Source organism: Triticum aestivum, chromosome 4A (assembly GCF_018294505.1).
Source record: "Triticum aestivum cultivar Chinese Spring chromosome 4A, IWGSC CS RefSeq v2.1, whole genome shotgun sequence".
NCBI lineage: Eukaryota > Viridiplantae > Streptophyta > Magnoliopsida > Poales > Poaceae > Triticum > Triticum aestivum.
In genome coordinates, this window is record NC_057803.1 from 620,427,146 (window position 1) to 620,454,769 (window position 27,624).

Below are 27,624 nucleotides of genomic sequence, written 5' to 3' on the forward strand. Positions count from 1 at the left end.
AGAACTCCTGAATCAGGAAGATAGCCACCAAATACAGAAGTCTAGTAGGTGCACTTCAGTACTTGACAATTACTAGACCAGATATTTCATTTGCTGTTAACAAAAGTCTTGCCAGTTTCTTCATGCACCTACTACAAATCATTGGACTGCTGCAAAGCGTATAGTCAGATATGTGAAAGCCACTGTGAATGTTGGTATTAGCTTTAACAAGTCTTCATCTACCCTTGTTAGTGCCTTCTCAGATTCAGATTGGGCAGGAGATATTGATGATAGACGCTCAACTGGTGGCTTTGCAATATTTTTTGGACCTAATCTCATATCTTGGTGTGCAAAGAAACATGCCACTGTCTCAAGGTCAAGCACAGAAGCAGAATATAAAGCATTAGCAAATGCTACAGCTGAGATAATCTGGGTACAGTCCATGCTCAAGGAACTTGGTATAAGACAGAGTCAAGCTCCTTGTCTTTGGTGTGACAATCTTGGTGCCACGTATTGGCTGCTAATCCTGTCTTTCATGCAAGAACAAAACATATTGAGATAGATTTCCACTTTGTTCGAGAAAGAGTTGCTAACAAAGATTGGAGATCCGTTTTGTTCATTCCAGAGATCAAGTTGCAGATGGATTCGCCAAGGCATTACCAACAAGGAATTTTTGAAGAATTCAACGTAATCTCAACTTGACCAAGTTGTGATTAAGGGAGGGTGTTAAACATATTGTAACGTGACATATATTGTAACATAGTATGTAGCTCCGGCTAGGTTGTTAGGATCGATATCTATCCTTCTGTAACCGCAGCCTTATCTCTCCCTCTCTTTCCTTGGTTCACAAGTTGTAATCCCAACCAATTGTAAATCCCAAACCAACAACTGCTGATCTTCTCCTACTATTCTCCTTATATACAATATTAATTTGTAACACAGCATACTCTCCCAAAATTTCTGAGATCTCTAAAGATAAAATGATGTTCTTTCAGTGCCAGCGCCGCTTCTTTCTTAGCCTGAAACATACCCCCTCCGTCCCACAATATAAGATTGATTTTGCAAGCTATGTTACGTTGCAAAAAAACCATCCTATATTATCGGACGGAGGGAGTAGTACAACGACATTCTAAGAACCATAAAACCAAGCAAAATGCCAGTAGCAAGGGAAAAAGGGTGACAACCGCCTTTAGAGTGTTATTCGCTATGGCCTATAGCAAATTTTCTAGGCAACTAAGATGGGAAAATTTTGTTTTTTGCCACTCTATATTTTTGCCAATTTTCCTTATGCCATTCTAGATTTTGAGATTTCACTTCTACTACTCTTAGCTTTTGACAATTATCATGATTTCCATTCTGTGGCAAAAGAAAAATGATTTTATTTTCATTTTTTGCCACTGTTAGCTTTTGAAATGTATCGCAATTGCCACTTCCGAAAATTTTGCTTTTGCCACAGAAATGGCAATTGTGATAATTGGTCAAAAACTAAGAGTGGCAAAAGTAAAATGTCAAAATCTAACTATGGCATAAGGAAAATTGGCAAAAATCTTGAGTGGCAAAAAATAAAATTTTCCCAACTAAGATAATTGCTAGCTCAACATGCATTTAATAAAAAATGAATTACAAATCACAATGAAAAAATATTTTGACGACTTAAAGCAAACAAATACTAATCTTTGTTGTTTTCTTTACCATTTCAGTAAGAAACAAAATGAGTACATGAGTCATCCTCATGTATGGAATGGATAAACAAAGCAAGGCAGGAGCAACAAAATTAAAGCAAACTTTCTTCAGAATGTTTGAAGCATGATCGGGAGAAATAGCTCGCCTCAGCATATCCAGCGGTTCATGTTTGAAGCATGAAGTATTGCCGACTCACTGTGGTTCGCCCTAAAACTGGCAATTTGTGCTATAAGTAGAGAAGTAGCAGGATCAGTGCTTGAAGTGGTCCTTGATAAAAGAAAACGTTCTTTACTTGCAATGCCAGCCAGGAGCAAGCAACTCGCGTTGTGAATGCCACTGGCACCGGTATGGGTGTTAAGGTGGATACACCCTCTTCAGAATGTCCCTTGGCTTTGGCTACCAACCCATCCTAAACCGGTACCAAATATTCTTCCTACCAGTTGGTGCAGCCATCTCCACATGCTTGTGATGATCGCAAGCACGACCACCTACAGCTACAACTCCTAAACTGGTAGTATCATGGGCAGTTGACTTTCTTTCAAAGCTTTGCAGAGACATGCCAGGATTCAAACCTTCTTTAATGTCTCGACAGTCAACGAGCTAGCACCAGCACCTAGCTCCGATGATATGCTTCTAGCGCAGAGATGCTCTATTTCACACTTGCTTGATTTGCAACCAAGGTTACTAAGTCTAAAGAGAAAGTAAAAGAACCAAGATGCACTGTGCACAAGTACAACTATTGGTTAGATAGCATTACACTGCATTGCCCTCTTTCTTGGAAGCTGGAACATCAACATAGCATAGCAAAAGTAAAAAACGAAATGCACGCTGTTCATCTATGTTTAGATAGAATTACAGGAGCCTTCGCAGAATACACTGCATGTCATCTTTCTTTCCTTTGAACATCAACACATCATGGCATATAGCATATCATGGATTCAATAATTAGCCGCGGGCTTACAAAATACAACATGAATCACAGGCTTATTCCTACTGCATGGATCCACTGTACTGCTTATTTACTCATCAGCAACAACCTCAGGCTGGGGCGCCGAAGTTATCTACGTTGAGGCGAACTGAATGCTACGGAGACGACATGAATCGACATGTACAGTGCCAATGTCTCGGGTGAGATAAGATCCCAACTTGTACTTTCACATATGCTTTTGCCCGGTTTATCATTTCTATCAGCTAGCATGGATTAGTATTGTACTATTATACTATCATAGTATAACACTTGTGCTTCAAAAAAAGTGAGATGACATTGTAAAACCAGTCAGTCACCTTTCGCGATCACAACAAACATGTCGTCTAAAGACCACTTCTTAATCTCCGACTTATGCTCTGGATTAATGATTGCCTCATCGGTGTTTGCAAGCCGGTAGCCCGATCACAATCTCGTCTCTCTCACGAGCCCTCACCATTATGTCCAGGAAACTTAAACTCCTCTTGTTCGTACAGGTAAAACTCAGCAGACCGTATGCACATCTCGTGCCCCTGTACCACAGGATTACCAGGGTCAGAATCTAAGGCAGGATACTGGGTAGTTAACTTTAAAACCTATCATCTGGTACGCCATTAAATAGAGATGCTTCAAGTCATTGTTAACTGGTAGGTGTGGCTTGTACACATAGATTGTGGGAAAAGCATGTTATAGCAATATTAAAGCACAATTCAAATTATGTCACAATTGAGAATAGTACCTCCTCAGCGAAAAGTTCCTGGAGAACTCTGTTGATTTGCTTGTCTTCTGCTACCATTGCTAATGCCATACTGACAAGTTCATTTGACAGGACGTAATCGCTGATTTTGGAGACAGATACAAGGTTTCTAGTTCTTGAGTCCAGTATCTCACTGATTATTATTGATCTGTCCGATGCACGTTGCATCTTCTGAATCCATGAGCTGTGAGAGAAGCTATTGTGATGTAGAGGTGATTTTGACTCCTTCGACGATGGAAGACGTCTTGGACTACAGAAGAAGGTACACATCAGTAATGCAGCGGTTATCTACCTGTGCACTGTCAGTTATATTATGCTACAGCCAGGCTGCTTGTTGCTCACCTGAATGTCACGAATTAGAAGAAGTGTAGCTATGGACCGTGAATCCGATTGTACAACGGAGTCCTCCACCGACTCATCTGCAAGAATTAAAATCTGTGGTTTCAAAGTTAGCAATGGGTGTATTTCAGCATAGGTAAACTGAGAGTAAAAGAAATGAGAGCCAAGATAATTAACTATTTTGGACAACATTGACGGTTTCATGAAACAATCATTGTAGAAACATTCAGAGTACTATATTTGTCTCTATGATAGGGCATATACTCACAGAATCAAAGGTCTCAAGAGGCAAGCTTTCTAAGTGCCGCCTGATGGCAACATCCCTTCTTTGTGTACAAGTTTAATGTTTGTTAGTCCAAGAATATCCATACCACTGTCAGTCAGTTTTGCCTCCCTCGCCTTCTCTGGCACCTCATTGAACATCCACAATTCAGAGCCCGGAGCAAGAAATGCTTCTAGAACCTACATAACAGCACCAACATTCATATCCAAAATGTGCGTACATCGATCCTGGCAAAATGCGCAGGTTAACTTACCATTATCATATGGTGAATGTCACGTCGCCAACCACAGAACAAAATTTTCTCTGGATATTTAGGAGGGGTGGGAACGTTAGGTAGAAAACCCTTATGCAGCTGGCAAGAAATAACATAGATCAAATAAAAACCAAAGTGAATAGGAATTTTTTATCTGGGCAGTATGACTGGCTTGATGATAGTTGGTAGAAAGAGACTAAATATTAAACAACATTAAGCATAGCTCAGAAAATTAACCTCTGGTAGAGGAGCAGGTGCATAAGTATCATCATCTTCTGCTATAACAAGGATCTCATCACCTTCTCTTAAAACATAATCATCATCCGGATTCATTAATATACTTCCAAATGCTGACGCAAGCTTCACTCCGCAGGGCACAGCGTTAGGGAATGAGATTAACACATCGCCAAACCGCATGCCCATCCAATTTTGGCCATCTTTTTATACAAAATTCTGCATTTTCCAAATCCCAAAATATCCTCCCATATCTGCAAAAGAATATGGTGGTTAGCAATCTTGGAGATACATCCCGGGCAAAAATACAGGACCAAACAACATTGCAGTTTAGTATGCCAGGCTCAAAGATTTTGTTTCTTTTCTTTCTACTGGAGAACCAAGTGTTACATTGAAATATACCTGTGCCAAGCCAGGTTGGAGTGCACACTGTATCATCAAACGTCCAATGACATCATGGGAAACAACTGTTTCAATTAGTTCACCTCCAACCAATTTCACTAAAGGTTCATTGTCAAGGTCACTCATCTCTACAACAATATGCCCCCTTAAGCCCTCTTTTACTCCAGTCAGGCTCAGTACGAGACGCAAAGCTCGTGCATCACTCTGGGGGGAATGGAGAAAACGAACGTTGAGCAAATAATTATATGAGTTGTTAACCCCAAAAACGGTAAAGGTGGATAGAAAAAAACACTAACTTGGTCTGCATTTTCATCAGGTGCTAAAACAATAATAACACGTGCTTCGGAAACAGAAACCTGTGGGGAGGAAAGGGCATTTAAGGTAGATATTTGCATAACACATAGCATGAAAAGAAACCATCCGAGGAGTGTATCCATATTGGAAGATCAGAAGAATATCTCGGTACCTTCTTTAGATCTGCTAGGATTAGAGGACTGCCGCTTCTACATATTACAGATGTTCCCATGAAGTCAAATCCTAGCTTTCCTATGTCCATCTCCATCTCTTCCTTGTTCTTTTCTGCGAGGACAACAACTACACCACCACCAATGCTTTTATTTGCTATAGCTAGCCTGCTTCAGAAGAAGAGCCCTGCTCCACATAGTGAAAAAGTAGTAAGCCAGTTGATTCAGTCTTTATCAATACCCAAGCAAGCAAATCAAACCTCAGTGCTCAGTGCACAACTTCCCTCGGTAAGATTGAAGGATAATGTACAAAATGAAGTGCAAAAAGTGACTAAAAATGGGTGAAAAAAGACCAACATTTAACTTCCAAAGTTGGTTTGTCTAAAATGGAATTTAAAATACAGAATTAAGTCTTGTGCATTGGATCCTTGAAAATAAAATCCTACAAGTCAGCATGCATAACATTTCTTACAAGCCTACTTCGGAAATGCACTGCTAGGGGATCGTCAGGTTTTATCAACAGCACGCTTTACTATGTTATCTGCTGCCTGACCGATTTGTTACTTATAATTGATACTAAAGCAATTTTTCACCCAGAACATTACCAGCTTGTTGCCTCCATCCGAGGATTAGTATATGGTTGACCTCTATCACCTCACTTTGTCCCAGGGCAAGCAACTTAGCATACGGATCCCCGCCGCCCTGTTCTCCTTGGTCACCCTGAACGACAACCAACGGTTTGAGATTTCGTGGGCGGTTCAAGTCAGATCGCCGACGAGAATAGATAGGGCTTGGGTTGGGTTGGTACCTGACTTCGGGGTTGGTGGTGATGTTGCGGATGAGCTGCACGGCGCAGATGGAAACGGCCACGCCAGTCGCCGCGAAGATCGGATACACCTGCACATCATCGCGTGTTTCATCATGAGAGGAGATGACAAAAACAGATCATCCACCACGAAGATTCCTTTTATCAGGAGCAAATTGATAATATGACACATCTTTCCTGGCACTTTGATGTGATGACACACTTTTCTTTTGATTTGATTACCTGACACATCTTTGATTGATAGCTGGATTAAATGACACAAATTAAGTTTTTGTCTCCTTTCTAGGTATGGACCCGCAGTCCTGCACGTAATTTGTTATAGGACGGTTTTGCCCTTGCACCAATTTGCTGCCTGATTCGATCGAGGCTTTCCTGGTCGAAGGAAACGACTAAGTCCAAATGAGACGGAGCCACGCATAGGAGGAAGAGAAAGCCCTGCGCCGCCGCCTCTGCTGCTGCGTGCTTCCTCCACACCGCGCTGCCAGTTCCCCCGCACCTACCTCGCTGTGCCGCCGTGCTGCCAGTTCCCCATCGCCTCCTGTCCTGCTTCGATCTCATCCCGTGACGCACGGCCGCCGCTTCCTCCTCGCTCATCGACTGACAGGTGGCATCCCATCTCTCTCTCTCTCCCTCCCTCTCTCACTCTAATCGTCTCACTCGTGCACGCAGGAGGTTGAGTCGTGCAGGAACCCAAGATCATGGAGATGATGATGCGGGAGAGCTACTGGGCAGGCTTCACGCAGAGTAGAACGCGCTGATTGCATTGATGGAGCCAGATGTCGCAGCTTTGGAAGCGTACATATGCATCTTATTCAGCAGATTTTTGTGGATTCACATATATATTCTTGTGACATGTGAAAATGGTACAAAAATAAAGAGAGATCATGTCAAACAATTGGTGAAAATGATGTCAATTTTTTGAACGAAAACTGTGCATAAATTCATGCCACAACCATCAAGCGAGGGCTACAGTTCTAGTATTTTGCTGCTGGCCATATGCTACTTCAAACAACAGCAGCTAGCAGCTACAGAAGGCTCCAGCCAACATCAATAAGCAAGCAGAGACCTACAGTCTACAGAACTACTTCATACAACAACATCGAGCAGCTAAAAAGCTAGCAACGATGGCACGCTCCGGCGCCGTCGCGGCCGTGTGCCGGCGATGGGAAGGAGACAGCGAGGTGGCGGCACGCGGGAAAGGAGCCACGGGGAGCAAGGCGCCGGGAAGGAGGCATGCAGCAGGATCACCTAGTTTCATACTGTAGAGCTCCCGTATGTACTCGTGCATGAATGGAGCCTCTACATGCATGTACTGATCGAGACGTGTTTGGCTCGATCGAATCAGGCAGGTGAGTCGGTGCGAGGGCAAAAGTGTCCCAAAAATAATTACGTGGGAAACTCAAAAAAAAATTGCAGAAGAACTTTCAATTTATTCATCTTCAATCAAGGCAGTACAACGAACACCAGAATAAAAATTACATCTAGATCCGTAGACCACCTAGCGACGACTACAAGCACCAAAGCGAGCCGAAGGCGCGCCGCCGTCATCGCCCCTCCATCACCGGAGCCAGGCACAATTTATTGTAGTAGACAGTCGGGAAGTCGTTGTGCTAAGGCCCCATAGGACCAGCACCACAGAACAGCAACCGCCGCCGATGAAAAATAACGTAGATCGGAAGGATCCAAACCGAAGACACACGAACGTGGACGAACAACGACGAGATCCGAGAAAATCCATCAAAGATATATCTGCCGGAGACACACCTTCACACGCCCACCAACGATGCTAGACGCACCGCCGGAACGGGGACTAGGCGGGGAGACCTTTATTCCATCTTGAGGGAGCCGCCGCCGTCTCGCCTTCCTGAGTAGGACACAAACCCAAACAAGATTGGAAAAAACAACTAAAAACAGAGCACTCCCGCCGGCCCTTGCCAGGATACACCGCGCCTCCATGGCCCTAGGCCAACGGAGACGAGGCGGACCTGCGCCGGCGCCGGCGAGAGGCACGAACCTTAACTTTTTTTCTTGGAGGAGGAGGAGGCGGTTTTACGAAGAAAATCTCAATTTGTGTCAATTTATCCAGCTATGAATCAAAGGTGTGTCATGTAATCAAACCAAAAGAAAGGTGTGTCATCATATCAAAGTTCCAGGAAAGGTGTGTCATCAGATCAAAGTTCCAGGAAAGGTGGAAGTTTCTGATCTACGAACGATGTTGGTAGCAGCGAGAGCCGAGGAGAAACGAAAAGGAGGATTGAGCAAAGGTGTTACCTCGGGGCGAAGCCATCGCTTCCAGGCGGCCGAGGAGGAGGCTGCGGCGGCCATTGGCACGGTGTTATTAGGTCTCGATCTGCTCGAATATTTCACCTCGAAGGGGTCGTCCAGGAAGGTCGCCGCCCCGCACTACCGGGTGCTGTCGACCTCCGCCGCGATGGCACAGCGAGAAAGGGGCCGGGGCTTGGATGGTGACGAGCTTGCCGCACGCTCCTCTGCTAGGTGCCCCGGCCCTCGATGGTTTGCGGTGCGGCGAGGCAAGCTGTGTGGCCGGTGGATGCTGCTGCTCCTCTGCTAGGTGCGGCGAGCTGCTGGACGATCTCGGGCACCCACCTTCAATCGGGCTGCTGCTGCTCCACCGACGTGGAGGCTCTACGGCGGCTCCCCCAGCCGGATCTGGCACTCTCTCCGTCAGATCGGATTGGGGAGGGAAGCTCCTAGCCTTGGACGAAAGGAGGAGGGCGGCTTGATGGGAGTGCGGAGGTGGCTTGATGGGAGGGCGGCGGCGAAAGGATGTAGGTAGCGCAGGGATCGACAACGGATCGATGGGAGGGCGGCGGCGAAAGGATGTATAGGTAGCGCAGGGACGAATGCGAGTTGTGCGTGCGGGTCGTGCCCGTTTTTTTCGCTGGTTTTTCTTCGTAGATTTTTTTTTCGTCTGGTTCTGTTGCTTGCTAGGGGAGTACGTAGAGGCATCGCTAGGTGGTCTTTGAGTTATTTTTGCCGCTCGTCGGTTCAGGGGGAATCGCTCGGAGGTGGGAGGGAGGACGAAAAAAACCAATAATAGGTGGGATCAAAATTAACCGCGAAGACTACGAACTGAGACATTAGGAGTAAAGAAATATAAATACAATAAAATATTTTTTGTACACATACATTATATATTTTCATTATTTAAATGGTCAAAGTTTGACCAAAAATATAATAGGCCCAAAACCCCGGATGAAGGTAAAAAGAAGAGTAGCGAACTAAAGTATGATGGCAGAGAGTAGTCAGAAGCATCACAGATGTTCAACGATAGGCCGATCATACGTATACATACCTCAGCGATAGCAAAGCCTGAAGACACGACTGGTATTAGCTGATTAAAGATTTATGTCATAGAATGTTCTCTTTATGCAATTAGTTTCACCGTACCAAACATATAATTTGACCTCCGCCAACCACACGTGTGTGCAATTGGGCTCGTAGGAGGGTAATGGCAATTCGACGTGATCTCCCGGGTGATCACTCCCTACCTGATTGCCTCCGACCAACACATGATCTCTTGTGTACCCTAGTCAAATACGCCCCATGACCAGCTCCATGCCGCCGCACCCATAGGAGACTGGACACCACCCATTTGTCGGCGTGACAACGCCATTTTAGAGAAGACGTATCTCTAATTCTCTTTCTATTGATACGATCATCAAAGACTTTGTATATAAGAATCTTTAAGTCTAGAAGAGCCCCATATTCTCATCCTGCCCCGGGCCCCTAAAATCTCATGACCGGGCCTGGGAAGTTGTAGATGCTTACCGACTATATTTACACAACCACCACATTAGGTCTCTTGTCTTAGGTAATGTTATCTCCAAAGAAGACCTAGGTAGCATGTAAGGAGCTTAGTTAGCATTTTCATTCCTCAGCCATTTTTACCTCTGCCTGCATACTCTCCTCTCGCTAGGTCTTACTCCACATCTATGGCAATTTGCCATCAATCTTGTTGGATCTTAGATCGCATGGCAGATCTCCTTCTCTAGGCCGCCATATCACTTACAACACCATCGAAAATTATGTGTGCGTGATTGTTGCATCGCGGGTAGAAGCAAGCGTGGTCCCCTACCCGAGCTTTGTCACGGTGATACCCTGCCTGATTTCGCACGGTTGTCTCATCCCCTCTTTGGGATGACAAGCAATGGTCCCTACCACGAGCTATGCTCCCCCCCCCCCCCCCCCAAAATTCCTGCTCCGCTCCCCCCCCCCCCCCCCCCAAGCTAACCAGCCCTTTAAGGTATACTTTTGAAATGCTAATGCAAATTTTAAATTCATTTTAGGACTTATTTTGTTTTAGGCAAGTTTGTGATATAAAGTTTTGAGCAATAATGTGAATCTAAAGGGTGACCAAGGCCCTGCCTTGCCGTCTGGGAATTTGTGTTATTACTGTAACTAGTTACATGTTCAGACTTTCCACATATGTTTTAGGAGGTTGGCATGGATGGCTGGGTTCAGAGGTCTTTGGTTTTCCGTCACTGCAGAGAGCTTGATCGTGGTGGGGCGGCTGTGAGAGTCACAACGCCAACAAACAGTGAGGATAGCACGTGTAGGTATATGGTAGCATAGCTAGAACTTTCCTTTTCTTTTGTAGCGTCCCTGTTTTACCACAACAATGACACTGCAAAAGAAGCAGTTCATATTGGGTACATAGGGACTGTTTGGTTTGAGACTAAGTTTGCCAAAGGTTACCACACCTAAGGTTAGAGCATCTCCAGCCGTTGGCCCTCCAGGAGGCGCTAAAAATCGCACCCTGAGGACGCACCGGCGCAAACCGCGTGCTGGGGGCGTGATGCTCCCCAGTCGCGGCACCCACGATTTTTTTGAAAACTAAAATTCGACACAAACAAGGCGCAAACAAGGCACAAACTTCGGCGAGTTCATACATATTTAAAATATTTTACAAAATAAGAAAAAAAGGCTACTAGGCCCGTTGTCGCCCTCGCCGTTCCTCGCCGCCCGCCGCCCGCCACCCTTGAAGCTCTACATGCCGAGGAGCCTGTCGAACTGGGTGCAGTCGCCGCCGCCGCCGCCGCCGTCGTTGTCGTCGCCTCCTCCGCGGCCGCCGTCCCTGCTGCCCCCCTCCCCAGGTTGGCGCGGCGGGTTGGACGGTCCGGGGGCGTCCTCGTCCTCGTCGCTGTCGAGGATCACCACGTCGTTCTCGTCCTCGTGCCCACGCTTGCGGGCGGCTATCTCCTCCAGGGCTCGGCGCTGCCCGATGATGCGGAGCATCCCATGATCATCCCCATGGACCTACCATCGTCGCATCAAGAACCTAGAGGACCCATGACCCGAGCACGAGCTAGAGCTCTCGAGAACGAGGTGACTTCCTTCCTTAGTGATATCACATATGATCCACTCGAGACATGGTTAATACCTAAGTCCGATATGCTATGCATGATCAGGTGTCAAGAGGAGCCTCCCGAAGATGCACGTGAAGACGGACAAGCCGCCAAGTCCATGGATGAAGAGAACCACCGGAAGGAGACGAAGACAGCTCTAGGGCCCGGACATCCGGACCCCAGCCCCGGACATCCGGCCGCTGGAGACATGCCAACACAGCAGCAGACCAGCCACAGAAAATCTACAGGGCCCGGACATCCGGCCCCCAAGCCCCGGACATCCGGCCTCCCACGAAGCCCCGGACATCCGGCCACCAGCCCGGAAATCCGGCCTCGCCTAACCAGAGACCACAGAAGTTTTGCACTTCAGCCCGGACATCCGGCCCGAGCCCCGGACATCCGGCGCCTCGCGAAGCCCCAGACATCCGGCCCCCAGCCTGGACATCCGGCGCCTGTCTGCGCACAGTGAACGGGCCAAGGGCCCATGTACCCCTCCAACTCGTCCCAACTTGTACTAGACTATAAATAGACCTCTCCCTTCTCCTTTCTAGGGTTAGCATTGGTTTAGCTCATATGTGAGATAGAGCTTTTCTCATCCATACCGGATCGTCTCTTCGAGAGTGACCGCGGCCCCTCTACGGAGAAGATCCTCTTGGATTCAAGACCCCCTCTTGGGTGGCCCCATCAAGACCTCCTTCTAGGAGAAGAACCGGTTACTTTGTATCGTCCTTTGCTGACCTTGGATCATCGTGTATCTCTTTGTGTTCATCGATCTAGCGCATGTGTGATCTATTTCTTGTTGGTTGAGTGTTTCTCTCGCGTCTCCCCTCGTTTTTCCCCTTGTGTTCTTCGTGTCCACCGTAGGGATCCGCTCCTTTCGTGAAGGATCGGCCATCTAGGGTTCCACCCTACATCATCTTGGTATCATGAGCCACGTTGATCACGATTTTGGAGTTCCCTCTCTTTGTTTTCTAGCTTATTTTGTTGTTTTTCGTCCTAATCCGAAAATTGCCCCACAAAAATAGCCCCAATTTTTTTTTTGTGATTTTTTGGTGTGATGAAGTTTTGTTGGATTTCGTGTGTTGCAGGTAGATCTAGCATTCCCCCACCTTTTACCCAATTTCCATCCACAAAATCTTCCGCATTTTTCCCCGATTTGACCTCTCCACGCGGTGTTCTTCTAGTTCGTCCACGGATCCAGAGCCCGGACATCCGGCCGTCACCCCCGGACATCCGGCCCCTGGCAGCAAAACCACCCATCCACCATCCTTTTCCCGCCTAACTCTCGCCAAATTTTGTCCCGGTGCCACATACACTTCCGCATACCTCCACCACTTCCGCATAGCACCACCATAGCCTTTCCCGCTACCAACTCCGACAATTTTGCCAAATTTTGCTTTGAGAATTTGAGTTGTGGTTTCCGTGTCCTTTTGTGTTTCGGCTATCTAGGTACGGTTCAATATCAACATCACCACCGCTCATCTTCGCCAAGGACCACTACGAATGGCTACATTACTTTGGTATCACCTTCACCTTGGATATCAACTTGGTATTGTGATATCATCATACTCTTTTGCAATTGCATTGATAACCCCATGGCCTTACTTTTGCGTCACTTACCCATCGAGACTAGCCTTTGAGTATTGCCGGCAACATGACTTGTGCACATTAGTGTTCATACTTCCCATAGAATACATACCATCATTGTGTTGCATCTCTTGGCATCATCACTTGTGTCACAAAGTTGTTGTCGCATACACAATTGCTATCTTGGTTCGTGAAGCATTGCATAAGAAAAGAGCTCAAACATCAAAGAGCCAAACAAGCTTTTAAGCAAAAGAGGAAAGATAAGCAAAGAGCTTATAAGCAAGAACCATAGCATCATACAACATTAAGATTGTCATACTTGATCATCTTGGTTCAACGCATAGGAACATCATACATATAGCATACTTGGGATAGAAGTCGTTGCATTTTTGCTTAGTAGGTCGTGCACAAGTTCGTATCCGCCTATTGTGCAATTGTGCTAGCGTCTCTCTAGTGTTGTGCAACAAGAGCATCTTGGTGAATTCCACATTTTGGCTCATCCTTGGTTGCATAACCCCATCTTATCCATTTGCGTGTGTGTTTCCGTGTACCATATCTTGCTATTGGTCTATTTGTTGCATTTCAAATTTGTGAATTTTTCCAACATTATTGAGTCTCACTTACAATTGCATCAAATTTTGTGCCACCATCCTAACCGAGCTCCACCATAAGCTTTACTTGTGTAGGTGTGAGAACCGACAAGAATTGGTACCAATTGTGCTATTTCCTTGCTACACATTGGAGTCATCTTTGATCCATTGTCAACATCGGTCAAGGTACATTGGATATTGGTTCTTCCCTTTCTCCCACTCACATATCTTTGTTTGGAACGATGGATAGGCCAAGCACTTCTACCAACCCACTTTTCTTGGAGCAAGACAACGACATGTCTTCCTTTGTCACCAAGACTCAACTATTTGGTGCACAACGAGCTTTGCATCAAGAACAACTTGCTTTGGGCGGCCGCATCGACAACCTCGCCACCGACCTACGCCAATCCGAGCATCGTACAAGGGATTACTTCGACAACAAGCTCGACGAACACAAGCTTGAGAATGACGCAAGAATGGACGAGATTCATACCTTGTTTCTCCGTTCTTCTACTTCGTCTTTGTCAAGAAGGAGGCGCTCAAGTCGACACTCCGACGAAACCATCTCCGGTTCAAGTACACCGACATCGAACACTCTTCGTCGTGCCGCGCGTCAAGACCGTCAAGCTAATCGCAATCCTCTACACGACACTGACTCTCAAGAGCATCGACATTGCCAAAACCAAGACGCTTTCGCACAAGCACAAGAACGACAACGCCAACGACAACAAGAACAAGAGGAGCGAGCGCGACAACATCAAGATGCACAAGACGCCGAGGCGGAGCGCCAACAACAACAACTCCGTGAAGCTCAAGCACTTGAGGCGCAACGTGCCCTTCATGACTCAAGTCGTGCCGTAGCCAATCGAGGCCGACAAGCTCGTCTCCATCAAGAAGCACTTCGCGATGAAGCTCAAGAACGAATTTACCAAGACCGCGTGCATCGACAAGCTCCTCGTCAAGATAGACAAGCTCCCCCTCAAGCAAGACAAGAACGTCAAGTCCATCGAGAGCAAGAAGACAATGGACACAATCATCGCTGAGAGCAACATGAGGTTGACAACCCTCCTCGCCAAGAGCAACATGAGGTCAACAATCCTCTTCGCCAAGAGCACGATAACAATGTCAATCCTCAACGACATGGGCGTCATCATCCCCGACCCCAACACAATGAAGAGCAACGATACGGCAAGCTAAAGTTCACCATGCCAAAGTTCAATGGAAGCAATGACCCCGAAGAGTACATCTCATGGGCATTGAAGGTTGACAAAATCTTCCGCTTGCACAACTACGAAGAAGAGAAGAAGATCGCAATGGCATCCCTAGAATTCCAAGACTACGTCCTCATTTGGTGGGAACAAATCATTGAGCGCCGAGTGGCAAGAGGTGAACCACCCATCACCACTTGGAGACAAATGAAGGATGTCATGAGAGCACGATTCATGCCAAACTACTACAACCGTGACCTTTTCAAGAAACTTCAACAACTCAAACAAGGAACCAAGAGCGTTGAAGAGTACTGCAAGGAAATGGAGATTGCCATGATACGAGCCAATGTCAAAGAAGATGATGAGCAAACTATGGCACGGTTCTTGAATGGACTCAATCATCCTATCAAGAAAATCGCCGACTTCCAACCATACTCGAACCTCATCGAGCTAGTGCACCAAGCTACCAAAGCGGAATGATAACTACAAGACGACTTCAAGTACGCCAAGTTCTCATCCAAGTCCTATGGCCTCTCCAACAATCAAGCTTCGACGACTCAAACACCTTCTACCTCAACCAAGCCTCTACAAGCAACGGCGACAAGTCAAGTTACAAGAAAGTTTCGACAAGCACAAGTCGTCCTCCTACTACAAGCAACTTCAAGAAAGCTTCATCATCATCTACTCCACCCGATGAGACTGTCAAGACAAGTTCTATCAAATGCTTCACATGCGGAGGCCGAGGCCACAAGTCCTTCGAGTGCACAAACAAGCGCACCATGATCCTCAACGACGACGGAACCTACGACTCCATGAGCGAAGGAGAAATGGAAGCTCTTGAGCAAGTGGCCATGCACCGACAAGTGAACAATGAAGATGAAGATGACCAAGTCTTTTGCGATGAAGACTCAAGTCCCGCTCTTGTTGTCTCCAAGGTCTTGGCTCTTCAACATCAACAAGACGAAGATCAAAGATGCCATATCTTCCACACAAAGGCCAGCATCAATGGACGTTCCGTCAAGGTCATCATCGATGGAGGTAGTTTTCACAACTTAGCAAGTGAAGAACTTTGTTCCAAGCTCCAATTGGTCAAGATGAAGCATCCTCACCCATACAAGGTTCAATGGCTAAGCGACACCGGCACCATACAAGTCGAGCATAGAGTACAAGTCTCTTTCAAGATCGGCACCTATGAAGACACTTTGGAGTGTGATGTCCTTCCGATGACCGTGTGCCACCTCCTCCTTGGACGGCCATGGCAATTTGACCGAGGTGTCATTCACAATGGGCGTACAAATCACTATAGCTTCAAGATGAAAGGGAAGGAGTTTGTGCTACGCCCTATGTCTCCAAGCCAAGTGCTCGCCGACAAGCAAAACACCCATCGTGGAGAGAATAGTGAGAGAGCGAACCACCGAAAAGAGAGTGAGCGCCACAAGCCCAAATTGACTGCCTCCACGATGAGCGACAAGAAAAACTTAGTTCTCTTTGCCACCAAACGTGAGATGAGAGAAGTGTGTGAGAACCCATCAAGTGTCCTACACTATGTCCTATTGTGCAAGGACGAGGTCACAAAAGCTAACAACTCTTACGATCTACCTTTGGTGTTATCTTCTCTATTGCAGGAATTCCAAGATGTTTTCCTCGATGAGCTACCTCCGGGTCTACCTCCACTACGAGGCATTGAGCACCGAATTGATCTCATCCCCGGAGCGCCGCTTCCCAACAAAGCTCCATACCGCGTCAACCCCGAAGAAACCAAAGAAATACAAAGGCAAGTAAAGCATCTCATAGACCATGGACATGTGCGTGAAAGTTTAAGTCCTTGTGCCGTACCGGTCATCCTTGTGCCAAAACGTGACGGTAGCTTTCGCATGTGCTCCGATTGTAGACCTATCAATGCTATCACTGTTAGATATAGGTACCCCATTCCACGCCTTGATGATATGCTTGATGAACTTAGCGGTGCCACTATCTTTTCCAAAATTGATCTTAAAAGTGGTTACTATCAAATCCGCATACAAGAGGGTGATGAATGGAAAACCGCTTTCAAAACAAAGTTCGGTCTATATGAGTGGTTAGTCATGCCTATGGGTTTATCGGAAGCACCCGGTACTTTCATGCGTCTTATGCATTACGTGTTTCGCCCTTACATTGGTGAATTTGTTGTTGTCTACTTTGATGATATCCTTGTGTTTAGCAAATCTCTCAAAGAGCATGTCACCCACCTTCGCACCATTCTACAAACTCTTCGAAAAGAGCAACTTTATGCTAATATGGAAAAATGCCTATTTGGTGTTGACAAGCTTGTTTTCTTGGGTTTCGTAGTTTCTTCTAAGGGTGTTCATGTTGATGAAACTAAGATCAATGCTATTAAAACTTGGCCCCAACCAACCAATTTGCAACAAGTGCGTAGTTTTCTTGGTTTAGCCGGTTTCTACCGTAGATTTGTGAAAGATTTTAGTACCATTGCTTCACCTTTGCATGCTTTGAGTAAGAAAAATGCACCGTTTGTTTGGGGAACATCTCAAGATATTGCTTTCAATGAGCTTAAGAATTTGCTTACTCATGCTCCCGTGCTTGCATTACCCAACTTTGACAAACCTTTCGAAATTCATTGCGATGCTAGTGGTAATGGCATAGGAGGTGTGTTAACGCAAGAGAAGCGCCCCATTGCATATTTTAGTGAGAAACTATTCGGAGCGCAACTCAATTACCCGATCTATGACAAAGAGCTATATGCTTTAGTGCGAGTTTTACATGAATGGGAACATTACCTTCGCTCACATGAGTTCATCATCCATACCGACCATGAAACACTTAAATACCTTAAGGGTCAAACTAAGTTAAACAAGCGTCATGCTAAATGGAGTTAATTTATTGAGTCATTTCCTTATGTCATCAAGTACATTAAGGGCAAAGAAAATGTTGTGGCGGACGCGCTTTCCCGTATATGCATGCTTTTCACTACACTTGAGTTGAATGTCATTGGTTTTGAGCATATCAAAGACTTGTATGAGCATGATCCTACATTTGCTATTCCCTATGCCAAGTGTTTGACGCATACTTCTTGGAATCGATACTACATCAAAGAGGGATATCTTATGAGAGCTAACAAACTTTGCATCCCCGAGTCCTCTTTTCATTTGTTGCTTTTACAGGAATCTCATGGAGGCGGACTCATGGGACACTTTGGACACGACAAGACATTTGCTATGCTCTCCAAGAATTACTTTTGGCCCAAGATGCACCGCGACGTCAATCGCTTCACCAACCGATGTTCTACATGTCGCAAAGCTAAGTCTAAAGCCCAATCTCATGGCCTCTATATGCCGCTTCCAATTCCGTATCAACCATGGGAAGATATTAGCATGGACTTTGTGCTTGGTTTGCCTAGAACTAGAAATGGCAAGGATTCCGTTTTTGTTGTTGTGGACCGTTTCTCCAAAATGGCTCATTTGATTCCTTGCAACAAGATAGACGATGCTTCACATGTTGCAAATTTGTTTTGTAGGGAAATTTTGCGCCTTCATGGAGTGCCAAAGACGATTGTCTCGGACCGCGACGTCAAGTTCTTGAGTTACTTTTGGAAGACCTTGTGCACCAAGCTCAGAATCAAGCTCTTGTTCTCTTCGGCATACCATCCACAAACCGATGGCCAAACGGAGGTGACCAACCGTACGCTCTCCACCCAACTACGTGTGTTGATAAAGAAGAACATCAAGGAGTGGGAAGAGTGCCTACCCATCGCCGAGTATGCCTACAACCGAGCAAGACACTCAACCACCAGCAAGTCCCCCTTCGAGGTCGTCTATGGCTTCAACCCATTGTCCCCATTGGACATTCTACCTCTACCGCTTCAAGAGCGCACAAACATGGACGCGAGTGCCCGAGCAAACTTCCTCAAGAAGATGCATGAAGATACAAGGAACACCATCGAGCGCCAAGTACAACGACTCGCGACCAAGCTCAACATCAACAAGCAACACATGATGTTCCATGTTGGAGATCTTGTGTGGCTACACCTTCGCAAGGATCGCTTCCCCAATGAACGCAAGTCCAAGCTACTACCCTGAGCGGATGGACCCTTCAAGGTGCTTGCACGCTACAACAACAATGCATAAAAGATTGGCATCCCACGCGACAAGTACTCCTTGAGCGACATCTTCAACATCAAAGATCTCTCCCCGTACCATGGTGATGAGGATTTCGATCCGAGGTCGGATCTTTCCCAAGGGAGGGGAGATGATGCGGGGCATCCCATGATCATCCCCATGGACCTACCATCGTCGCATCAAGAGCCTAGAGGACCCATGACATGAGCACGAGCTAGAGCTCTCGAGAACGAGGTGACTTCCTTCCTTAGTGATATCACATATGATCCACTCGAGACATGGTTACTACCTAAGTCCGATATGCTATGCAAGATCAGGTGTCAAGAGGAGCCTCCCGAAGATGCACGTGAAGACGGACAAGCCGCCAAGTACATGGATGAAAAGAACCACCGGAAGGAGACAAAGACAGCTCCAGGGCCCGGACATCCGGCCCCCAGCCCCGGACATCCGGCCGCTGGAGACATGCCAACAGAGCAGCAGACCAGCCACAGAAAATCTACAGGGCCCGGACATCCGGCCCCCAAGCCCCGGACATCCGGCCTCCCACGAAGCCCCGGACATCCGGCCACCAGCCCGGAAATCCGGCCTCGCCTAACCAGAGACCACAGAAGTTTTGCACTTCAGCCCGGACATCCGGCCCGAGCCCCGGACATCCAGCGCCTCGCGAAGCCCCGGACATCCGGCCCCCAGCCCGGACATCCGGCGCCTATCTGCGCACAGTGAACGGGCCAAGGGCCCATGTACCCCTCCAACTCGTCCCAACTTGTACTAGACTATAAATAGACCTCCCCCTTCTCCTTTCTAGCGTTAGCATTGGTTTAGCTGATATGTGAGATAGAGCTTTGCTCATCCATACCGGATCATCTCTTCGAGAGTGACCGCGGCCCCTCTACGGAGAAGATCCTCTTGGATTCAAGACCCCCTCTTGGGTGGCCCCATCAAGACCTCCTTCTAGGAGAAGAACCGGTTACTTTGTATCGTCCTTTGCTGACCTTGGATCATCGTGTATCTCTTTGTGTTCATCGATCTAGCGCATGTGTGATCTATTTCTTGTCTCCCCTCATTTTTCCCCTTGTGTTCTTCGTGTCCACCGTAGGGATCCGCTCCTTTCCTGAAAGATCGGCCATCTAGGGTTCCACCCTACATCACCGGACCATCTCGTCGTGGAGGTAGTCGTCCCGCGCCCACTTTAGGGCGGCCTCGTCGGAGAAGCCGCGCCGGACAATGGCCTCGTACTACGCGGAAAGGCCAGGCTCCACCTTCGGCCTGATGGAGGACGAGGCGGCCAGATGTGGCGGAGGAGTCGGCGATGCGGACGCCGGAGCTGCAGGTGCGCTGGCTGACTGGCGTGTCCTGGGGCTCCGGCTTGACGGGGCGGAGGCAGGGAGAGCCGGACGAGCGGCCAGACGAGGAGGAGGACGCCCACGGATCCATGCGCCTCGGTGTCCATGAGCTCCCACGCCGGCGGGAGAAGGACGGGGGAGCGGGGTACTCTGCCGGCGCTGATCCTCCATGCCCCGGGCACCCGCATGTCCGGAGGGACCGGGTACTCGGCCTCATAGAGGAGCTGAGTTTCGTCCTCGTGAAGGTGGCGGCGGCCGAAGCCGTTCACCGCCGCGCCATCGCCTGGAAAGCACTCGGCCACGGTTGAACTGGAAACGGCGAGAAGAGAGGGAGGAACGGGGGTGTCGAGGAACGAGGGCGTCGGCGGTGGAGAGTCTGTGTGTCACCGGCGCGCTGGGGGCGGCTTATATAGGCGGAGGCGCCGCCCATACGCATGGCCGCCGTGTGTACGCGTGGCGCGCGAGGGACGCGCGTCGTCCCGTCTTCACTGCGCCGCCCGTGAGGCATCAATGGAGAAGGCTGACCGGCGCGGCTGCGCGTGGCAGCTTTGGCATTGATTCCGCCGCGGGAACCGAGGCGATGAGGACGACGAAGCGGCGAGAAGAGCCGAGTCTCTGCCAAGGAGAGCCCGCCGATTTTCGCGCCAAAAACGATTCAGCCGGCGCCCCCAAGCACCCCCCAGCGCGCAGGGTTCGGCCTGCGTCCGCCGGCGTCAATTTTGGCCCGAGCCGGCGAAAAAAGGGCCTTTGGGGGCGCGACTGGGCCGATTTTTCGGCGCCGGCGGCCGAAAAATCGCCTGGGGGGCCTTGTTTGGGGCGCGGCTGGAGATGCTCTTAGGCAAGTTTGACCAACTTAGATGTGTGTTTGGTTCAAACCACATCTTAGGCAAGCCACACTTGGGTCCCAAATTTCATGCACTCAAAAAGTATGGTAAGATTCCCTTAGGCTTGCCAACTTGTGGCTCTCATTTTGAAGAACTAACCTTAGACAAGTTTGGTAATATTGTATGGCAAAGTGTGGCACTCCTAGGCCTAGAACCAAACAGCCCCATAATCCTTTGGTGATGGCAATCTGAGCTTCCTGTTCTTTGCCCCAGAAGGTCATCTATAAATACCCAAGCTCTAACAGGTTTGCAGTTGCAGCCGAAGAATATTGTGTTATGCATAATTATAGCACTCTCAGTGTAGAATAAGATATTCTACATCCAAGTCCATTCATTGAGCCAGCTCAACCCCGGCTCTGGGTGCGCCTCACCCAACCCGTCACTGCTTGCACCACGCCTGCAGGATCCATTGGATGTATATTTTCTGTGTTATTACGTTGATGATTTTATTAAATCGTGAGGATCAGGAGGTGTGTTACTCATTCATCGCAGGGTGAAAGGAATAACTCTTTTCACAATGCTTAGCTCTCTAGCTCGGCGCGTAAGAGCGACATGACACCTTTGTTTTTCAACTTGATGGTTTTGTAGTGATGATTGGTGATACTATTTCAAATTCCAACGATTGACTCATATTGAAATCATCAAACTTTTCTTAATAGGCGACCCAAGCAAAAACCTTTCTTTAATGAGATGCTTACCTGAGTTCTTGTAATGGTTATAGGCCAATGCCACCCTGCTTTGTAAGTTAGTAGCCTATAACAAAAATAATTGTAGAGCTTTAGTCCACCGTTGATGCCCCCCTCCTAGAGCAGTACTGTTTGAAATTTTGTATTCTATACTTGGCGAAAATAATAGGGGTATGTAAAACACATTTTAGTGATCAGGGATTGCACGGAACAACACTACTAGCACACCAACCAAAAAATATATAGGTGGCAAACTTGAAATGGTATTTTTGGCGTTTACTGTACACTATTGGCATACTCTCAAAAGAGTTGGTTGGCCTGAATAACAATTGACGATCATTGGCCAAAAAAAGAGGGTAACAATTCATGATTTATTTATCCAGGAAAATGTTGTGCTGAGAAATTATATTACAGATCCAACTATCTATGAAATACGGTTTTGCCTTATAAACCGGTAGAGATCGAGTATATCTATAAACACAAAAAACCCTAATACTCCAATATGCAAGAAAAAAAGACTTTCACTATGTAACTATTTTTGTTCAAGTTTTAGTATGTAGAGTAAAAATATCACCAAACTTTCAGTACCTTATCTGTAAGTGAACAAAATTCAGTATCAATCAGATTAAGTTCATTGACGACCTCCTCCGTCAGTGATAAGTTTCCCATATCAATCCTATTAAGCTCAGTGGCTATCTCCCTTGTGGTGGGCCTTTTCTGTCGGTCATCCTCGAGACATCTTAAAGCTATTCCAATGCATGCATTAACTTGTTGGCATGAGTGTGGTGACATTGTTGGATGTAGCTTTTTTCGCCATTTTTCACATACCTGAAAAATTCAAATAAAGTGTTGACATGCTGCATACATGTAACGAGAAATAATAAGAAGAAAAATAAATGTGTGAAAATAAGAGTATGCATGAGCAAGAAACTATTTTTTTTCTTACAAGCTCAATGAATGTTTCAGAAGGATCACGTCCACAATCGCGATAACTCTGGCGTCCTGCCATTATTTGTAGGATTACGGCACCCAAACTGAACACATCATATTTTTGTGAGATTATGTTTTCGTTAATATATTCCGGTGGCATGAATCCCCTGCATGGTATCATATCCAATTAATTTGCAACAAAGTTATATTGGAATTGCTTACTTCTCATAAGGTACCAACTCACATTGTCCCTATCAATGTTCCTGTTGCCGTGGTAATGGTTTTTGCTGAAGGGAAGATTCTTGATATACCAAAATCTCCTATTTTCGGCATCATGTTGTTGTCCAGCAGTATATTTGCTGGCTTTAAGTCTAGATGGTAAATATTTACGCTATGAAGATAATTTAAACCGGAACACACTCCCTTAATTATTTTGTAACATGTCTGCCAATCAAGTCCGCATGGCTGCTCATCTGTTGACATAAACATGAAATATACTCAAATACGTCAAGTGATTGATTGAAAATTAGATATACTGTTTCTTTTCATGCAAAATAAGATAGTCTAAGTAGAGCACGGTCATACCAGAAAGGTGCCTCTCAAGGTCTCCACCATGCAAATATTCAAAGCAGAGAATTCTTATTGGCTCATGAGCAAAGATATATTTTTCATCGAGCTTCATCCAGTTGCCTGGATGATAGCAGTAGCCAACATACTGTATGATATTTTGATGATGGGCCCTAATAATGTTATTGAACTCATCTGCAAATTTCGTGTCTTCAGGCCCTATGTGAGTAAGCTTCTTCAGGGCAATCTCTTCCCCGTTGTCCAATACTCCCTGTTAAATATTTCTTGTTCATATGGCACATGTGTGGGTACTTGAAGTTCGCAGTAGCAGATCAGTTAAGAAAATAGAAAATTCAATTTACAATCGCACCTTGTAAACTACTGCAAACCCACCCTTCCCAATTATGCGGTCCTCAGAAAGATTATTCGTAATATGTCGTAAGAAGTCGAGTGTAAACTCCCTTGACGTTGGAGTTGTATCCACTAAATTGCTCTCCATTGTATCCTATATCTCCTGCTGGTTAGGACGAGTATCCATGTCCCATCGATCGAATAAGACAGAAATTGTTTCAAATTGATGAGCTGAAAGGTTGAATGCATAACTTTCACAAATACTCCCTCCATTCCTAAATATAAGTCTTTCTAGAGATTCCAATACGGACTATATACGGAGTAAAATGAGTGAATCTACATTCTAAAATATGTCTATATACATCCGTATATAGTCCACATTGGAATTTCTAAAAAGACTTATATTTAGGAACAGTGGGAGTAATAGACATGTTTCTAACTTAGAAGGGAATATATACATGTGGGTACATACCCTGTTCTTTTTACAAACACTAACTCAGGAGCTTAGATAATCTCATATTGACCTACTTGCTGAGATGTGCAGCATACCTACCTAGCTAACTAAAAACTTCTTCATTTGTTCGTGGCTAAAGCAGCAGCAAGCTAGCTAACTAACAAGAAATAAAATTCATACTATTACAACGAGCTAGCAAGCTCAAGAGCTGATAATTGAAGAAAACTAAAGAAATGGAAGCAGCCAGCGAGCAGCTTTCTTCAACAAAAATCGACCAAAAGGATAAAGGGTTAACAGAGGAATCCTTAGTAGCCAGCTAATTCGGTAGAATGATTAACAGAGGAATCATTAGTAGCTAGCTATTCGGTAGAACGCAAGCTAGCACCTCAAGTCCTGGACTAACCTGGAGAGCGCCCTTCTGAAGGGGGAATAAGAGCATGTACGAATTGAAATGAGACCTTAATCCCCTATGTAGGATGCTTCCACCGGCTTGCATGAGCAGAGAGAGAAGTAAGCGGAGGGTGTTAGAGAGGAGGACACGCAAAACAAGTTGTGATTGATTGCGATGCAGACCTGGAAGAAAAACCACCTCTGTCTGTACCTTTACAATATACTCCATCGAAGCCATAATTGACAAGACGCCAACTTGGTACCGCTAAAAGAACGGACAACTAACGGAGCAATGGCTTGCAGCGACAACTTGGAGATAATTAATTGCAGAATTGTTATAGTTCAAGTGACCAGAAAAGAACTATATTTTCCAGGCGGAGTAGGTGGGCAAGTGAGAGGTGGTCATTGGCGGAGGCACAGTGGAGGAAAATACAAGTGCAAGACGATCATAAGCCGCTGTCGATTGAAAATTAAGAAATCGAAATCAATAGGGATGCACTGCAATATTTCTCCTCCAGGTTCAAAGTTTGAGAGAAGAGGGAACCCTCCACCCCTATTTGCCGTCCAATCTGGCATGGCGATGTGTGCCAGGCAGTTTCATTAAGGATACTTCTGCTAACCACGTACAGGAATCGTAATAATGCAAGGACAGCTGCACCAACTCTGGTCAGAGCACAGCACAGTCACGAGGCTCCTTAGTCCATTTCTATTGAAATATTGTTCCGGACGGCAGCCTCTATCATATTTAACAGGCTAACTGGTCTGCAAAGACAGCCTGTTTGGCACGTTTCTCCGTATCACTGTAAATACTATTAGAACAGACTAAACATTTCACTTCACAAGACAAATTTATCCATAACCGTGATTGCTAAATTTTGGTTATATGCGTATGTCAAGATACAATGGGGGGAGATGCGCAGCATACTGCGTACCTAGCTAGCTAACTGAAAACTTCTTCATTTCTTCGTGGCTAAAGCAGCAGCAAGCTAATTAACAAGAAATAGAACCCGTAACAACTAGCTAACAAGAGCAAGAACAAATAAATCGAAGGAAAACAAAAGGAAAGGGAAAAAGCTAGCAGCTTTCTTCAACACAAATCGACCGTAGAGGGATGACAGATAAATCCTTATAACTAGCTATTCCCTAGAAGCATGCACCTCGAGTCCTCGACTAACCTGGAGAGGGACCTTCCGGAGGGGGAAGAAGAGTATGTACGAATGCAGATGAGACCTTAATCCCGGATGCTTCCACCGGCTCGTATGAGCAGAAAGAGAAGGCAGAGGAGGGTGTTAGAGAGGACAACGCGCAAAACCAGTGTCAGATTGATTGAGATGTAGACGGGGAAGAAAAACCACCTCTGTCTGTACCTTTACAATATACTCCACCGAAGCAATAATTGACAAATGACAACACGCCAACTTGGTAGCGCAATGAGCAGAATTGTTATAGTTCAAGTGGCTAAAAAGGAACTATATTTTCCAGTCGATGAGTAATATATAACAGACATCCAGCAGCGTGTTAAACATATTGTAACGTGACATATATTGTAACGTAGTATGTAGCTCCGGCTAGGTTGTTAGGATCGATATCTATCCTTCTGTAACCGCAGCCTTATCTCTCCCTCTCTTTCCTTGGTTCACAAGTTGTAATTCCAACCAATTGTATGCGCTATATCCAGGGAGGTGCGCCCCTGTTATATAAACACGCAGCGCGTCCCTCCAACGAGGCAAGACGCTTAAGCCAATCTTCACATGGTATACAGAGCCTACCTCTTCCTATACATCTAGCATCCATCGTTTTCAATCCACGAGCTCGCCATGTCTTCCTCCTCCACCAGCGCTCCTCTGGCCGGCCTCAATGGTCAGGTTACAGAGAAGCTCACCCGGACGAACTACGTCCTCTGGCGTGCGCAGGTCACGCCACAGCTGATCGGGGCTGGTGTCTTCGGCTATGCTGAAGGAACAACCAAAGAACCAGAGAAGTTCATCACCACCAAGGACAAAGACGGCAAGGAATCAGCCTCGCCGAACCCTCTTCATCAAGTCTGGGTACGGGAAGATCAGCAGGTATTGGCATATTTGCTGGCTAATCTTTCCAGAGAAGTTCTTGTCCAGGTGACCAACATCCACAAGGCGCACGAACTCTGGGCTGCGGTGGCGAACATGTTTCGTCCCAGTCCAGATCGCGCGTGAACAACATCCGTGTCGCCCTCTCCAATGCAGAGAAGGGCACGCAGACGGTGGGCGCCTACTTTGCCTATATGCGTGGCCTCGCCGACGAGCTAGCAGCTGCTGGCAAGCCTCTAGATGAGGACGAACAGATCTCCTACATCATCGTCGGGCTGGGTATGGAGTACCAGCCACTGGTGTCGGCCCTCGACGCCCGCACCGACCCTGTCACGCTCGATGATCTATTCGCTCAGATGAGCAACTTTGATCAGCGCGTGGCGATGTTCCAAGGCAGCAACGGCAGCGGCTTCAAGTCATCCGCCAACGCCGCTGTTCATGGTGGCCGTGGTGGCTCCCGCCACCGTGGTCCGCCGCGCGGCAGGAGCAAAGGCAATGGTGGCGGCAACTACAGCAACAGCAACGGTGGCGGTGCTCCTCGCACCGGTGCCGGCGGACGGCCCTCCTCCAACAACAACAGGGGCCGCCGTTCCTCCTCCAAGAATCGCCCCGATGCTGTCCGCTGTCAGATATGCGGAAAGCTGGGCCACTCCGCCAAAGACTGCTGGTACAGGTTCGAGGAAGATGAAGGTGACTCCTCCCAGGATGAAAAAGTGGCTGGTGCTGCCGAAGCTTCATATGGTGTAGACACAAATTGGTACATGAATAGTGGTGCTACAAACCACATCACCGGTGAGTTGGAGAAAGTAACCATGCGGGAGAAATACCGTGGTCAAGATCAGATCCACACCGCCAGTGGAGCAGGTACGAGGATCAAACATGTTGGTCATTCAGTTGTTA

The 27,624-nt window shown here is 46.7% G+C and overlaps 2 pseudogenes; one reads left to right on the forward strand and one right to left on the reverse strand.

Annotated features, from left to right (window-relative positions):
• Nucleotides 1-2,938: 2,938 nt before the first annotated feature.
• On the reverse strand, nucleotides 2,939-26,009 carry LOC123084097 (probable ion channel POLLUX; annotated as a pseudogene).
• Nucleotides 26,010-26,957: 948 nt separating this feature from the next.
• On the forward strand, nucleotides 26,958-27,096 carry LOC123088943 (uncharacterized; annotated as a pseudogene).
• Nucleotides 27,097-27,624: the final 528 nt, after the last annotated feature.